Source organism: Dermochelys coriacea, chromosome 4, assembly GCF_009764565.3.
Source record: "Dermochelys coriacea isolate rDerCor1 chromosome 4, rDerCor1.pri.v4, whole genome shotgun sequence".
In the NCBI taxonomy this organism is placed as follows: domain Eukaryota; kingdom Metazoa; phylum Chordata; order Testudines; family Dermochelyidae; genus Dermochelys; species Dermochelys coriacea.
The window spans coordinates 61214978-61232245 of record NC_050071.1 but is presented as its reverse complement, the minus strand read 5'-3'; the positions used below and the strand labels follow the sequence as shown (position 1 = coordinate 61232245).

The 17268-nt window shown below is 37.9% G+C and overlaps 1 protein-coding gene across 32 annotated transcripts in view; it reads right to left on the bottom strand.

The window, feature by feature from the left end:
- TRIM2 (tripartite motif containing 2) overlaps positions 1 to 17268 on the bottom strand; it is a 120619-nt gene that overhangs the window by 62302 nt on the left and 41049 nt on the right. For 3 of the 32 annotated variants that reach the window (XM_043513149.1, XM_043513153.1, XM_043513155.1), the window contains exon 2: positions 13147 to 13229. The exons of 18 other annotated variants lie outside the window; for them this stretch is intronic. The gene's annotated coding sequence lies outside the window, so the exon portion shown is untranslated. Of the gene's footprint in view, positions 1 to 713; positions 1295 to 1723; positions 1831 to 2776; positions 2790 to 13146; positions 13230 to 17268 lie in introns of those variants that run through there. 11 more of the 32 variants (XM_043513157.1, XM_043513158.1, XM_043513162.1 and 8 more) reach the window with 8 other exon arrangements.

The following is a 17268-nucleotide window of genomic DNA, read 5'->3' as shown; positions in this document are numbered from 1 at the left end:
AAAATTTATGATTGCTTATTAAATTCCATAGTTCTTTTTCATAAAAGAAGAAAACTCTCCTTCTTTGAAGACAGCGCTATCAAAGAACTCCACCCAGCCAGAACTGCAACTAGATTGACTGAAAGACTATCAGAACAAACCAAATCATTTGCTGTTTCCTTGTCTGCAACTTATCAATGATATACAAAACCTAGAAGGTCTATTCATGTATTCTGAATGAATAGGTTTCCAATAGCAACGTTTGCAATGGAACTATCAGACACTCAGTTCGGGGGGGGGAGGAGGAGGAAGGGGGAAGAGAGTCTAAATGATGCTGCTTCAGAGATAACATTACACATGGGTAAACTTCCAGCAACCAGATACTATGCCTGCCTGCCTACCTGCATAGGAATAAAATGAGAAATTCAATCCAAATTGAAGTAGCAGTTCCAAAATTAGTCTGTCTCAGAACACATAAAGGTCAAAATACAAAGTAAATTAATCATCCTCAACATACAGAAAACTAGTACACTTGTGTAAAAAATTCACTTTTGCATTTCTCTCTCTCCCACTCTTGTAATCAGTTTGGTGCCACTGTTTAAAATATAGAGCAAGCATCTTCATTTACTACAGCATGCAGCATCATAAAGAACAAATAGGATACCAGAACAAAAAGAGTGACCTAATAGCAGTGACCAGGCATAATATTGAGCAAACGAACATTTCAGACCTACCCATCTTTGTAGATAAATAGCTTAATCAGTGCAGTGCTGCGTATAAAATCCTTTCGGGGATGGAGCTGCAGTTCCTCAGTAATCCAAACGAGCAAAACATTATTCTGGTAATATTTCAACTTTAAGAGCCTCAAGCATGAAACTATTTAAGAATCCCTGACAGGACAGTCATTATTAGAGGCACAGAATATTTTTTGTTCTAGGTGGTGATGCTCCAATCCACGTAGAAAACAGGTGTAAAGAAAAATGGAAGAAATAAGAGAAGGCCCAGTGAAGTCATCATGAATTTTTTTTCCTCCCTGGATTATTAACAAGTGGGAGACCCCTTCACGGTTCAAACCAATCAATCTTTATTTAGCATATCTTTCTCTCACTCAGCCTGTGTTGAAAGACTGCAGCAAACTGTGCAAGGGATTGTGGGATAGGGATGCAGCAGAGAGCTGCAATGAGATTCGCTGTTTTTTTTTCCCCCCCTCTCTCCCCGCTTCCCTAGTCAGCAATCAGCTGTTTCAAGGCTCTGGCAGAGCCATTGAATTTGGTCACCAGAATGTTATTACAAGATTAGCAGGCGGAGACAGCTACCACTGTGCATCTGGTGTACCAATGCAGCTAAGAAATACATATACAAATATCACTCAGATCAGAAGAAGGATTTAATTTAGAGAGGGAGTGTAAATATTACAGAACATCAATTATCAGGACAGTCACTGCAGATAAAATGAAAGCACATTTATAAAGAACATAAAAGCTTAAGATTAATGCACTTCACTCTGATTTTCCAGGCTTTAGAGCTATATTAAAAATATATCTTCCTTACCCCAACTTTAAGATATGAGAGAAAAGTGTTTTGTTCTTTATACACCTGGGAAATCACACGAGAATTTCTTAACAAAAAACAAAACACACATCAAAATTGTACTTCTGGCACAAACCAACAGAAATTTCATGCACTACAAACTGGGTATTTCAGCTCACTCAGACACAGACACAATTATTCTCCTCATTATCACCTTAACAGCGAACAATGAAATCACAGCTGACAAGCTGCTGAGGGGTTTGTATTTTTGTTTCCAATCACTCATGAAGAGTTTTGTGTCTCATCCCTTATTCCATTTACCTGTTAAAAACAAAAACAAAACAAAAAAACACCACACCCTTTAAAAAAAAACCTTGTTTTCAGTTTTATGTCCTCAGGTGTGCAAAACAGGTCACTGATCTCATCAGAAAGATGTTGAGTACACAAAAACTACTGAAGTCAAGCAAAATAAAATTAGCCTGGTCCTCTTCTATAACAGCCATGATCTTTTTGCATACAAAGTAGTATTTGCATCTCTAAATATATGAGTCGGGATTTTTGGAAAAAAACAAGGCATATGCAAGTGTTCTAGCTACCAGGTGTTATTAAAGCTCCAACAAACACAAGGACTCTAAGGACCCATCTACATTAAAGATAAAAGATTATTTATCACTTAATTGGACCAGGCAAAATGCTCTTAGAAATAAGGGTTAAAAACCTTTTTCTAGATTCTTTAAACACCATTTGTAGAAAATAGTTATTCCCCCTCTGCACTGGTCAGGCAAATAGCATGCAAGTTATATTAGAATAAACCAAACTTAAGCTCATTTATTTAATATTGTTTTCTCTCAAGTGTAGGCAGGCTCTCAAAAGCTTGTCAAAGTTTTCTACAGTCTATCACAAGCTTCCACTGTGCCTTAAGATATAAGTAGAGCTAGTCAAAGAACAGAATTCCCAATTCATGGGAAATTCTAAGATTTTAAAGTTTGTTTTGTCCCAAATCAAGACAAAAAAGTAGAAATAGCATAATTTTTCTTGAAATGAGACATTCCAAATAATCTTTGACCTTATCAAAGTGTTTCATTTCAACTTTATAGTTTAGACTTATCACATAAATTATAGTATCACAATATAAAAGTCAAAGATAGGTTGAAATATTTCATTTAGACTTATAGAAATTAAATATTTGATAATTTCCTGTCAAAAATTGAGACAAAATCTATTTATTCCTACAAAATGCTTTGATTTTGTAGAATCAGCATTTTACAAGTGTTCCATCAGAAAACTTTTGACCACCTCTAGATCTAAGTTTTATCCTGACAAAATACTTTGAAACAAAGATACTGTTATAAAGTGCTCCAGACATTATTTAAACTACAGTTAATTTGTGTTAGCCACACGGGTTTTAAACACAGCAAGATTCCAACATGGTTTCCCTGGCCAACATAGATGGGGCTGAAACATGTTGTAAACCTGTTTATGAAGGGCTAGGGTTTTCAGCCCCTGGTATCAAATATGGCTTCTTCACTTCCCACATCCAGTGTTGAACTATGATTGAATCAGTTATATTTTTCAGTTTCAGCAGAATTCCTTATTCCCACAATAAGGAAATCCCGGGGACATTGTGTCTGCCAGTTGAACAAAAAGCACATTTGAAACAAAAAGCATATAAAAATTCATAACTAGCGCTCCCTGAACTGAAGTAGAAACATTCAGTCATATACATGCACACACGTATCATTAGCTACCTGTCGTCACTTAGTTACTACTACAAGATTTACATGTAGTGATATTGCCAGTATAAATACAGCTATTTACAATGTATAGTAATGACTATGAACCCCTGAAATCACAGCTGATACCACAACATACTGCATGGCTGAAGGAGGAGATTACAAGAGTCTCACTGGGGGAATAATCACTCTCACTAGGAGCTATTAACGTGTCACCAGCTCAAAATGAGAGTGTGTGTTTAAGTTCAGTTCTCTTATAATTCCCAGAAGCTGCCAGCCAGCAATGATTTTACAGTCTACAAATAATTCTGCTTTGAAAAAATTAAAATGTGGGGACAGTACTAACGCAAGTGAAGCAGAGCATGGCTGCAGCACTTTCCTTGACGCTTTTGTTCTTGCATGTTTAATGTTTGACATGTAGGTTTCTTTTCCCTAGTGGAGAGGAAATGGATTTACAGTTCACTGAACAACCCTGCTGCCCAGCACACCAATTACTAGCAGGCTGCTTCGAATAGTTTTTTTTCCGAATAAAATACTCTCCCTTGGGGACTTCCTGCACCCTCCTTTTGTGCTGTACAGTTAGTGAAATTAGTTCTGAATAGAAAAATGCCACCTTCACTGTATGAAGGAGGGGAAAATCCCCACTCTGCTATCACAACAAAAGTGCCTGCCATTATTACTATTCTCCTTCTCTACTCCGTGCCCCCCATCCCCAAAACTCCCAATTCTTGTTCCCACTCCTGGAGATCCTATGAGCAAAAGAGAAAGAAAAAAAGAACAAAACAAACAAACAACACTATTTCTTCACTATTAATGTGAGTATGTATAAAAATACTCCGGATTCAGATTAGCTGATTTTGTTCAACATTTATAGTTACACATGCCTTCAAAAGAGACCAGCAAATGCTTTGTAAGTGGATTGAAATGTTGGCTCAATTTACTGTAACTTCTATAAGCACCTCTGCTGAAATGATCTTTTCTACAGCAATGGGAGTTAGGCACCCAGTGGGACTTTCAAAAGTGCCTAGGCACCTAAATAGCTTTGAAATCTGTCCCTTTAAGACCTGCTTTTCAAAGGTGCTGAGCACCTGCAAGTTGAAGTAAGTGGGAGATGTAAATGCTCAGTTCTTCTGATGATGGTCCCCATAGAGAGGATTAAACCTTTTAAAGAATCCACCTTCAGTCTTTCTATAAGCATCCCTCCTTCTCCTCCCATCCCTATATACAAGCATACACTGTACCAGCCAAGGTGGGATTTGTCCTTAGTTTTTCAGTTTTTCTTTCAGAAAGGGTGTAACATATTAAATTAATATTAGAGGGTTAGTCAAAGGTTCTTTATCAACCAAGACCACACATTGCTCCTCACGCTGCTTCAATTCCTATTTATTTTGATTGGATTTTGTTGGTCGAACATATCATTCAGCTCAGCAAGATCCAGTGTAACATCCACTAATCACTACTTGTCATATGATCTCTGAACAAGTTGAACTCATCAATACCTGCTAGTCCCTCCAGGATTGCCTCTTGCAACCATAATTACCTTCCAGCTATCAAAGAACTGATCTAATTTACTTTTTAAAAAAGTATAAAAGCATCCCACTAAGTCCAACCCAGATAATTTTACCTCTAAAATACTTTCCAGTTATTGAAGTGATCTTGTGACTGGTTGAATCTGCTATTTTGTTGAATTGTTATAAAGTTCGTTTCACACAGTCAGTATACTTGCTTAGCACTGTAGAAGAGATAAAGATATTCAAGGCCCCAAATTGTTTATAGTCTAAAAAGGGATTATAGAATTATTTGAGTGACACTGATGATTTGAAACTGAAACACATACATTTAACCTCCTTATGGTTGCGAACCCTCCAGGATTGTCCTGGAGTCTCCAGGAAATTAAAGGTCAATCTCTAATTAAAAATTATGTCGGGTGATGAAACCTCCAGGAACAAATCCAACCAAAACTGATAACCCTACACTTCCTCCTGATGTCATATTGCATGATAGGGAGGTTCTATGCTGTCCAAGCAGAAGTCATGCTCTTAGAGTGGTATGGCAGGATTTGCAGGTGTGCAGATTTTAAATTCCGTCTAAAGATACTTCAGAAAGCTTCTTCCATGCATTCAAATGCACACAGAAAAAGGATGTTCAAAACAAACAGGAATTTGACATCAACATACCAAAACAACAACAACAAAAGGCAAATATGTTCATTAATGCTAAGAGTTCATCTGCAATTACTTAGTGTCAAGTACTTCATGAAGCACTATGTAAAGTCATTGATTTACTACTTGTAATCTCTTGCATTACGTATCATGTTATTTTGTCACGTTAGTCACAGAGAGGAGATTCAAATGAAAAACAAACAAAAAAAAAACACAAAAAACCCCCCACACATGAGAATTAGAACTACAGTATTTGAGAACCCAGTATACCAGACACACAGTTCTCTGGCAGTGTAGACAGGATGGAACCATATGTTCAATTATGCTACAGCTCTGCAAAATCCAAAGATGAAGCATTTCATGGGCCCAACTACACAATGGAGTCTTGTTTATAGTAGGGGCTTTTAGCAAAGAAAAAAAATATCCCCAACCATGCTAGCATTGATTCAACAGTTCCAATGGCAGTCATAGCATAGAAAAACATCTGTAAGAGCATGTCCATTAGACCTACTTTTGAACTTCCCCAGAGGGAATATTCTGAGAAACTAAACATTCCTTAGGGTGGAAGTATCTAAAACAGAACCCATTTTTAAGCCATGTTCGGGGACTGCTGTATGCTGTTAGTAGGTAGTCTAAAATAGTAGTAATTGTTATGTAGATGGGAGAGAAGAAAAATAGATTAAGCAGCCTTGCATATTCCATAACAATAAAAACAGACTCTTTGGCCCAGATTTTAAAAAGGTATTTAGGCATTTTGACATTCAGCATTGCAACATTTACTGATCTAGGAACCTAAATCTCATTTTCAAAAGTGATTTAGGCACTTATGAGCCTAAATTCCATTGGGATTTAGGGTCCTAAATGCCTACATAACTTTTGGAAATGAGACTTAGCGTACATCTACATTACAGCCACTACAGTGTTGCCACTGTATTGCCCTAATGTAGATGTTTCCTTCATCGACGGAAGGGGTTTTTCCATCAATGGCATTAATCCACGTATCCAAAAGGTGGTGATTAGGCCAACAGAAGAATTCTTCTGTCGATCTACCTACATCTACACTGGAAGTGAGGCTGATCCAACTATAGCCATCAGGGCATGCACTTTTTCATAGCACTGAGCGACATAGCTTGGTCGATCTAATTTTTAAGTATAAACCAGGCTCTTTAGGTGTTGCAACGATGAACACCATAAAGACTAAATATCTTTAAAAATCAAGGCCTTAAACCTTTGAAAGCAAAGTGTCAATTAAGCTACATTAAATGTTAATGGGTCAGAGATGGTCTCTCCAGTCAAACATTGAATCAAAAGTTAGACTTGAACAACAGGTGGCTGGTTCAAAGTACTAGAAAAATAAAAGAAACTGACTGGTGGCTGGTCTACACTAAAAAGTTATATCAGCATGGCGACATTTCTCGGGGTGGGAATTCTTCCATCGACCTACCTATCAATTCTTGGGGAGGTGGAATTACCTACGACGATTGGAGAACCCCTTCTGTCACAACAGTGTCTACTATGAAGCACTCCTGCAGTGTTTTAAGTGTAGACATAGCCTTACTTTAAGAACGGATTATCCTAAGTGGCAGAAGACCTCATCACCCCACTGGAAAAGTTTAGAGAAAACAAGCCACAATACACTGAAAGAAATGTGATTCACAGCAAGATACAATAAATGGAAGTTAAAAATATAAAAAACAAACAGAAACCGGGGAAGCGAATCACCCCTCCTTGTGTGCAGCCTGAGTAAACACACCGTGCCAGGAATACAGCAAGGATGCGGGGCAGAATCCACCTGCCATCTAGTGGGCAGGCTGGATTTCAGTATAACCCCTCTGCAGCAGCTAGTCCAGCCCAAAGATGAAATAGTGGCTGCTGTTCCTCCAGACCTTTATGTGAGCTTTTGCCACCGAATCACCCAATTCCCTCCTCCACAGTCCAGCACCAGCGGCATCTTCCATGCCTGCCAATTCAGCACAGAATCTCCTTCAAAAGTGCACAAAAATACCCTATATACCTTTCTTCTATGTGTGCCCATAAAGGGTCATTGTGGAGTCAAGTGGCACAAAAAGGTTTGGCCAGGCCCTCTATGCTGGATCAACTTTCACTGTAAACCCACTAACTCTCCCTGTGAGCATATGCACGCACATGTATGTGTGTAACCTGGGGGTGTTATATTGAGGAATAAACTCTGTCAGAGTAACCTTGGGAGTGAAAATTACTAATGGCTTTTAAGAGAACTGGACACCCAGGACCTGCTTCCAATGGATAAAAACAGCCACAACTCTCACTTAAAAATCACAAAAAGAAAAGGAGTACTTGTGGCACCTTAGAGACTAACAAATTTATTTGAGCATAAGCTTTCGTCACGAAAGTTTATGCTCAAATAAATTTGTTAGTCTCTAAGCTTATGCTCAAATAAATTTGTTAGTCTCTAAGGTGCCACAAGTACTGCTTTTCTTTTTGCGAATACAGACTAACACGGCTGCTACTCTGAAACCTGTCATTAAAAATCAGAGTTTTGAATACTTAGTAGCTGTCAGGATCAAAGACTATATCCTCACCCACCACATTCTACACCTCTACCCCAATATAACGTGACCTGATATAATGCGGGTTCGCATACAACGCGGTAAAGCTCCAACATGCTGCTCTGAGCAGCATGTTAAGGGTGCTGGGCCGGGCCAGGGCTGACGGGTTGGACAAGGGGCAGAGGGTCTTGGGGCGGTCAGGGGCTCCTTCCCCTGCCCAGGGTCTGGGAGGCAAGAGCTGTGGGGGGGCCCCACTTTTGGGGGCCCTGCAGTCCCAGAGCGGCCCAGGGGATTAGTGGTGGGCTGGGAGCAGCCCGCTCCGCTTCCCTCGCCCCAGCCTCAGCCCCATCACTGGGGGGGAGGGGGCTTGAAGGAAGGGATCTGCCCCCCCACACACACACAAACACACACACTCACCAGCGGCGGCGGAAGTGGAGCAAGGTGGCCCCAGCCTGCTCCATTCCGCCAGCTCCCAGCCACGGGGCTCCGCTTCCCGCCACATGTGGGTGTGGGACCCTTCCCCAAACACCTCCCCCCCACCAGGTCGGAGCAATCAGGGGACAGGGAGCAGGAGAGTTAGGGTCCTGGGGGTGATTAGGGACGGGGGTCTCTGGAGGGGACAGTCAGGGAACAAGGAACGGGGGGGGGCAAAGCAAGTTCGATATAACGCAGTCTCACCTATAATGCAGTGAGATTTTTTTGTCTCCCAAGGACCGTGTTATATCAGGGTAGAGATGCATTTGATTTAACATTATCCATCAGGGTAGAGGTGTATTTGATTTAACATTATCCATCTTCAGCATATCCAAAGCAGGAAACACATAAGAATTTAATTTTGTCCAGTTCAACAGGCCTTTCTAGGCAAGCAGGGGTGTTTTATTTTATTCCCTTTTCTTTCCTGTTTATTATGGGGAAAGGCTGACACTTCATTAAGCAGAACAACAGATCAGAACAAGTGTTTCCCATAACTTATGAAGTATCAGCTTCATCTGCAGAAATGCATATAATTAATGGCTGGCCTGCCTCACTATGGCAGTATTAGTATGCTGGTTGCTTGTCTGTGAACCCAAGATCCTGTGTGGCATTGAACTCACAGACAACTAAAGTTAGATCCTCTCTGTCTCTGGGCCACTCATAAGCAAAAGCATAGACATGGTCAGATACTGACATAGGACAGATCTCACATAAGAATTACACATTTTCAAGTGCATCTGACTTCCAAGCAGACGTTACTTATGAGTATTGATTGGAGTGAGAAAAATAAGGGGGAAAAAATCCCTGACTGTACATGGCCTATGGTATGAATATGATTCCTTAGAAATAAACAATCTTCTATTACATATCAACTCACTTTGAGGTTCTATATTATGCAGAAAATCAATTTATTCTTGCTAATGACTGTGGGACCCATTGTAAAAGATTAAATTTTGTGAACGAGTGAGGATTTTTTTTAAAAAAAAGACAAAAAACCAATGATAGTGCATGACAAAAATGTACATTGAACATTTTATTTCACCATCAGTTTGGCTCTAATTTCAGGTAGTTCATAGCACAATAGCAAATCTACTAGAACATATTTGATAAAAATAATGAACAGTACAAAACTTCACTTCAGCTCTTTGCTATAAAATCTGTTGCAAAGTGGAGAAAGATTACTGATTTCCATGTGTGCATGATTGATGAGATTTGCAAAGTAGAAGAATACAAATTACTGAGGCTCTACTATATAGGTGCAGTTACTTGGATTCTAAATAGCAAATGAGGTTTGTGACTAAAAAAAAATTTAAAAAGCTTTGGGAATTTATGTCTAGTGAGAGCTAATCCAATAAAGATTTTCACCATCACTTCCATCACTGCATGTGGGGATCAGGAGAGAGAGTTGCAGACATTTCACAAGTAATACTTCCATTTCTATCAAACATCACCGTGCCAAGTCCTGCACAAATGTACATTTCTCTGAGGCAACTTTATGCTAGCTATGAAACTGCTGAAGGGAAAAGTGTAGTTCTCCATTCCTGATTTGTCATTACAAAAGGTAATATTAGTAACCACACTTACCAGAATGTGAATGTCATCATGCTGTTTACTGTCAGAGCACCTGTTCTAGAAATATATAGCTTTGGCACTAGAGGCACCTGCCATGTATATCTGCACTTTGGGGAGTTTGGTATTCCACAAAGCATGTTAAATTCTCTAACAATAAATACTGTGGTCCAAATTATTCAAGGGGTCAAACAGTGCAGGGGACTAGGTACAGCAAGGATGAGTACATTAGAGAGACAGACAACTGTACTTTTAAAATCAGGACTTTGGTTTTTGCCAAAATATTTTAAGAGTGGAATGTTTATAATACAGCACCATCTTTCTTTATGTCAATTGTATTGCATAATAATACTAAACATTCACTACTAACTTTGTTAGTTTGTTTTTTGAGTATGCAGACAAAGTCTGGGAGCATACTTGCACATGAATATTTCCATACTACTCACAGATAAGTAGGTCAGAGTAACTCAGCCCAAAGCCACCATTCTTTTCAGGTTAAATCAACTACTATGCAGTGGTACAGCATAATTTCAAGCTTTTGATTAAAAAATTAGTTCCACTAATCCTTGACAGACAATGAAACAAGCACTGTATAAACATTTGCAAAGATTAAAGACTCACACCACATTCTGTTAAATCATCGTGCACATGTCACCTCTTTTGGGTCAACTGACATGTTCAATCACTGAAGGAAAACATTGTCCCCAAAGCACACTAGCCAGCAACAACTGTAGCCCTCAGAACTAATTAAAAAGAATGGATTCTGATTCCAAACTTCCAGGATTGAAAGAAACAAATCAAGAAGCACATCTTTTGATATAAAGCAAATAGCTAGATATAGACCCCCCCCCCCAAAAAAAAAAGAGAGAAAGCCACTCAGAAATAAAGCAATCATATGCATGTTTAGGCAGACTAACAACACTCGGCCAAATAAATCTATACCAAGAAATCAGACAGTTTGCTAAACGTCTATACTATGTATTTAAAAATGAGCTGAGCTGAAAATAATTCCATCCATTCCATTGTTTACAGTGGATCCTCATTGCAAAATATGTATAATTTAAAGAACTATGAATTTAAGAAAATACGTATAATTTATCCACTGTCATGTACAATAACTCATCTGAAATTATGTCAAGAAAGTGAAAACATTAAGAATGTTTTTAAATGGAAGAGAATGAAAAAGCCTTTTTGCATATAGGCAAAAAAGTAAGAGAAGATTGTGACAAGCATTCCACTCTGCTCATTCTTTTAAGAGAAACTGTATTTTTATATTTCCAATTTGAATGAATGACCTCTAATATCTTATGCACCTCTCCTTCATACTCTCTTTAATCTACCAGACATTATTGTCTTTTAGGGCCCAATTTATTCAAACTGATTTGTTTAGTAATATTTCTAATCACAGATTGCAGCTATTAAATTTTTTAAAAAAAGTTTTTTCCTCAATTCATTTATAAATCATTTGTTTTCTTCTAGTGACCAGAAAATATTCCTAAAGTTAGTTATCTAGCAGTTCTTGCTAGCTGATGTTAAACAGTATATAGCAGTTTGTTTGTAAACTAACTTAGTAGTCTAGCTGGCATTTTCGAACCTGGGTTATTTTTATGTCTGTATTAACTAGATCACCATGTAGAGCAGTAAGTGCCAGAATACATACTGTTAACATTTTTCACATCCAAGATTAGTCCCCCTCTTAAATTAGCTGCACTTCATTTAACTTTACTATTGCTAACTAGCACTAAAACAGATACAGCCGATCACTGCTCATCCATCCACCTTTGTATTCATCACATCATCTAGTCTAGGTTTTTAGAACTACAACTCTTCCTTCTTATTTGGCATCCATTCAGGAGTTGTTGCCCCAGCTGCCTGGGTGACCTACTGGTGAACAGGCAAGCTGCCCAGCTCCCCTGGCTGGCTGGATCCCTGTATCTCAGACATGATATATTCTAGTATGATGTGGCAGGTCATAGTATTTATTTTTATATTTACCTTATTTTTATAATATAACAATTCCCATAAGAAATGACCAGTTACCAAGTCAATTACAAACAACCACTAATGACAGTTACCAATGAAGAAACTAAGTACCAATTACTGAATTAATTATAATAGAAGTCACTAATTTCAATAGTGATTACTAATTGCCAGATAAAACTATAAAATTGGTGACTGGCATTCTATTTTATAGATTATAATTGCAAAGTAATTAAACACCCATTTTAAAAATAGAAAATTTAGACAATTGTATTATGTCATGTCATAATGTAATACGATATGGCATGATTTGCCATGTCATGACAGAATATGATTAAAATACTTTGACTTTTATAGTCTATTGTTTTAGAATTTATAATATAACAAAAGGTCAATAACTTTGCAAGGGAACAATTTCAACCTTTTTTTTTTTGGATAATATTACAAGTTGGATTGAAAAAGGTAATAATGTTGATGTAACACATTTAGACTCCTGTAAGGCATTTGACTTGGTACTGCATGACATATTAATTAAAAGACTGGAATGATATAAAATTAACATGGCTCATATTAAGTGTGGAATGGATAGTTCTCAAAATGTAATTGTAAATCAAGAATCATCATTGAGCAGGTGTGTTTTTTGTTGATCCCACAGGGATCAGTTCTTGGACCTACATTATTTAACATTTTTATCAGTGATCTGAAAGAAAAAACATAAAATTGTCTCCGATAAAGTTTCCAGATGACATAAAAATTGGGGGAGTGGTAAATAATGAAGATGACAGGTTACCGATATAGAGTGATCTGGATCACCTGGTAACCTGAATGCAAGCAAACAATGTATTTTAATACAGCTAAATGTATACATCTAGGAACAAAGGACTTGGGCCATACTTACAGGATAGGGAATGCTATCCAGGGAAACAGTTTTCAGAGTAGCAGCCGTGTTAGTCTGTATTCGCAAAAAAGAAAAGGAGTACTTGTGGCACCTTAGAGAAATTTATTTGAGCATAAGCTTTCATGAGCTACATCTCACTTCATCGGATGCAATCTCAGGGAAACAGTGACTCTGAAAAAAATTTGGGGGTTGAGGTGGATGCTCCCAGTGCAACACCATGGTCAAAAAGGCTAATGTGATTCTTGGATGCCTAAACAGGGGAATCCTAATTAGGCATTGACAGGTTATTTTACCTCTGTATTTGGCACTGGTGAAACCACTTCTGGAATACTGTTGCCAGTTTTGCTGCCCACAATTCAAGAAGGATGTTGATAAACTGGAGTGGGTAAGAGTGGAGCCATAAGAATGATTAAAGGATTAGAAAAATCTGCCTTATAGTGATAGACTCAAGGAGCTCAATCTATTTAGCTTAGAGAGAGAGGTAAGAGAGAGACTGTGATCACAGTCTATCAGTACCTACACAAAAAACAAATAGTTGCTAATGGGCTCTTCAGTCTAGCAGAGAAAGATATACCACCACCCAATGGCTGGAAGTTGAAGCTAGACAAATTCAGATTGGAAATAAGGCACAAATTTTTAACAGTGAGGGTAATTAATCATTGGAACAATTTACCAAATGTTATGGTTGAGTCTCCATCACTTGCAATTTTTAAATCAAGACTGTATGTGTTTCTAAGAGGCTCCAATTCAAAACAAATTATTCTGGGGAAGTTCTATGGCCTGTTTTATACAGGAGTCAGACTAGATGATCACAATGGTCCCTTCTGGCCCTGGAATCTATGAAAATAATTCAGTAAGTCTGAAACAATATGTTTCTAATTTTTCCTAAAGGAAATTGCAGGATGAAATTCTGCGGGAAATTTTTATTTTTTGTTCCAGTTCAGTATGAAACCATTTGAAATTTTAGAATTTCCTGCAGAACAGGATTTCCAGGTAGTGACCACCATTAAGTATATATAACTAGAACCTCAGCATCACTGTTTCATAGCTATATACACCAGTTCACTGATTAAATGCCTCTCCACTCCATGTATGGCTTGTCTAAAATAAACAGGTTGCCTCAATTCGAACTAAAGAAGCATAAGTCAACATTATTAATTCAACATATTAACTATTACATGATAAAAATTAAAGCACATGGAAGGCTTTAAATAGGATACCATCAAGTTTTATATGTTAAAAATTTTGTATTTAGCTGACCTATTTTCCCTTCATTATGCATCATTTTTCTTAGAATCCTGAAAGTGAACTTTCATTCCTTTTTTATTTTTCTTCCCTTTAGCAAACATTGATCATATTCCAGTGATTCTATAAAACAAACCATCATGTCTTCATGTTTCTTGCTTCCTTGTCTATGCATAAGTATCGTTAATAACACAATAGGAATATGCGCATCACTTTGAGATCTAGTAATGAAAAGTGCTCTACAAGAGCTTGGTATTATTAGGACTTTATCTGGAAACAGTACATCTAATTTCTGTTAAAGGGCCAGCAAAGCATAAAAAACTAGAATTTAGAGTCTATATGTAGATCCATGCATTTATTATGGAGTGCTGCATGTTCCCTAAAACAAATATTTAAACCAGAAGAACTAATCCCAACCACAAAATAATCACTTTAAAAGGTAAATTAAGTTCTGGACCCTAATTACTCTATGTCCCTTTTCACTGCTCTGAAATACAAAATCTGTATAATTTTGCTGCTGTACATACATAAGCAAATAGTGCTAATCAGCTACATTAATTTCCCAAGGTTAGGCATATTTTATTTTGAAGAACTGATATACTTGGTAAATAATTAAGTACAGTCCTTTTAAATTAGGCTCAAGGACAAATCCTAATTTACCATACCAAGCATTTGTTTTTGTGCAAATAGACCATGTGTTGAGACATAATACAGCATGTTTACACAAAACAGTGTATATTTAAAGTCCCATGCAGCTGGACAAGTTTCAGCTTTCATATGGGAACACATGACACTGTTCTCAGAGTTAGGACACCCTGAACTTAGATGGTTCATTTTACCCATTATTTCCCACGAAGGAATCAGTAATAACAAAAATATATTTACGTAAACTGCTGAGTCATAAATTTGTTATGAATTCGCAACATTTCATCATCAGGCAAGGACATAACCACTATGTCTCTACGATAATTTTAAGCACTGATCATCTAGAACAATCCAATCTTCTTCAAGCTAAAAATGAGATCACTAGATTAGGAGTATTCCTCCCACCCCCATATCTGGAATAATCACCAGACAGCTTGGCCAGGTTCCCCCAGGTAAGACCAAAACCTACAACCCATTTTTCCTACCAGATCTGCTTGGTAGACAACCAGACAACCAGGGGTTAAATGGCTGGCGAATCAAACAAGATTAAGCCTTAGAACGGGGAGAAGAGCATTATGGTTTGTTTGTAAAAAGAAAAGGAGTACTTGTGGCGCCTTAGAGACCCTTTTCTTTTTGCGAATACAGACTAACACAGCTGCTACTCTGAAACCTGTCATGGTTTGTTTGTGTCTTTGTTGGTGCCTTCAAAAATTTTAATACTAAAAAAAGTGAAGCCATCACTCCAGTCTGCTCATATTACTGTTCCCCATCACTGTTGTCTATAAAACCATGCAACCAGCCTCAAACACACAACTATGTAGTGTATTAACTGAACTAGTTAAAAATACATGCACAAAAATTACAGCAAGTGCTGTATAGAGCAGAAAATTAGTAATTTTTTTGCATTTAAGGATTTGATTTTCAAAGTTATGCACATGCTGCTGTGCGCAGCAAAATTCACACAGCATTCACAGCTAGGCAACATGCACAAATGGCTAGTACACCTGAAAGTCAGGCCCTAACTGGAAACTGTTTAATGTCAGTTAACTATAAGCTATCTGAATTTCACTGAATTAATGCAATATGGTTGGTTCATGGAAAAGAATTTCCATTTAAAAAAAGTTGATATTTAGAACAAAAACTATTTATCCACCACCAATACTCATCAGTAAATGAGTACAGGACACATGGATATAGCATCAAGTATCACAGTTTAAAAATTCCATTTAGAAACAGCTGTGAGGACCACCCATAACATAGGCCTGAACCAGACAGAAAAATGCAGGGGGTTTTGTCATAAACCCCAAGCTTGCTGAAGTTTATGAAAAGGTTTGCTGAGGTTCAATGAACGCTTCAGTGTATCTTAGGGGGTTTGGACTAGGCTTGAATCAAACAATTTTTTTTGGCCAATCAGCCATATGCTCCCGGAAAACAGGACCTGCCATTCTTTTTCTCTTTAGCTGTCCTCTAGCTTCGTGCACGAGTTCAGATGGACGTCTACTCCACCATCTCCCAAATGTATTCAGCAGTAGCTGGATGCTCTCTTCTCAGTGTTCCCAACCCCAGGAATTTAAAAAAAAACAAAAAAACAAAAAAAAACAAACCCAACCACATGAATTAGTCTCCCCACCAAAAAACCCCACAAGACTGGCTCAAGAATAATGAGATTTTAAAAAAAAATCATAATACATTTTGGGTTCTTTTCATTTGTCTCTTATTTTTTAAGGCTTTAGGGTTAATGTTTTCAAGCTCTTCCCCACAACCAGGACGGTTAGAAGCTTTCATTTAATAAATAAATAAATAAATAAATAAATAAATAAATAAAGGTGAGATTCCCGTACAAATCACTTGACTCCAGGAACTGGGACTTTAAGAAAAATGCCAACTATTATGAAACCCATGATAAAATTATGAGAGATGGCAACACTGCCTTCTCAGCTCTTCAAGGGATTACCCAAAAGGCAGCCCACTGCCCTCAAATTCCACATTCCAGAACCTTCAGTGGGAGAGGAAAGGAACTCACTCCCCTCCCCTTTCTGTAGAAGCAGGATCTGGAAAGGCTCCAACAGTGCCCACTACATCTCCCCCTGTAGTACTATAGGGCAGCCCCCAACCCTACAGATCCCTTATTTATTTAGCTACTATGTTATATCTTCACTTCAGTCTTCTGATTAGTCCACAGAAAGTTCAGTATGGTTTTGTACATGGTTTTTGCCTGCAGCACCTGTTGAAAGTTTGACCTCAAAGCTATGGCTTTCCTTGTTTCACAGGCTGATATTGGAGCATATTACAGGGTTAAAAGGTTTGGGGGGAGGGGTTGGGTTGTTTGTTTGTTTTGTATTGGGAGGCATCAGAATCAAGGGTACAGTATCTAAAATTCTGGATCTTATCAATTTCATATGACCTTGGTCTCTCTTATATTTATCCACAAATTGTCTGAAGCTCCTTGTGCACTGTATGAGCAAGAGAAGTAATAAAAATTAACCCCAATCCATCAGCAGACAAGCAGCAGTTAATACCTTGCA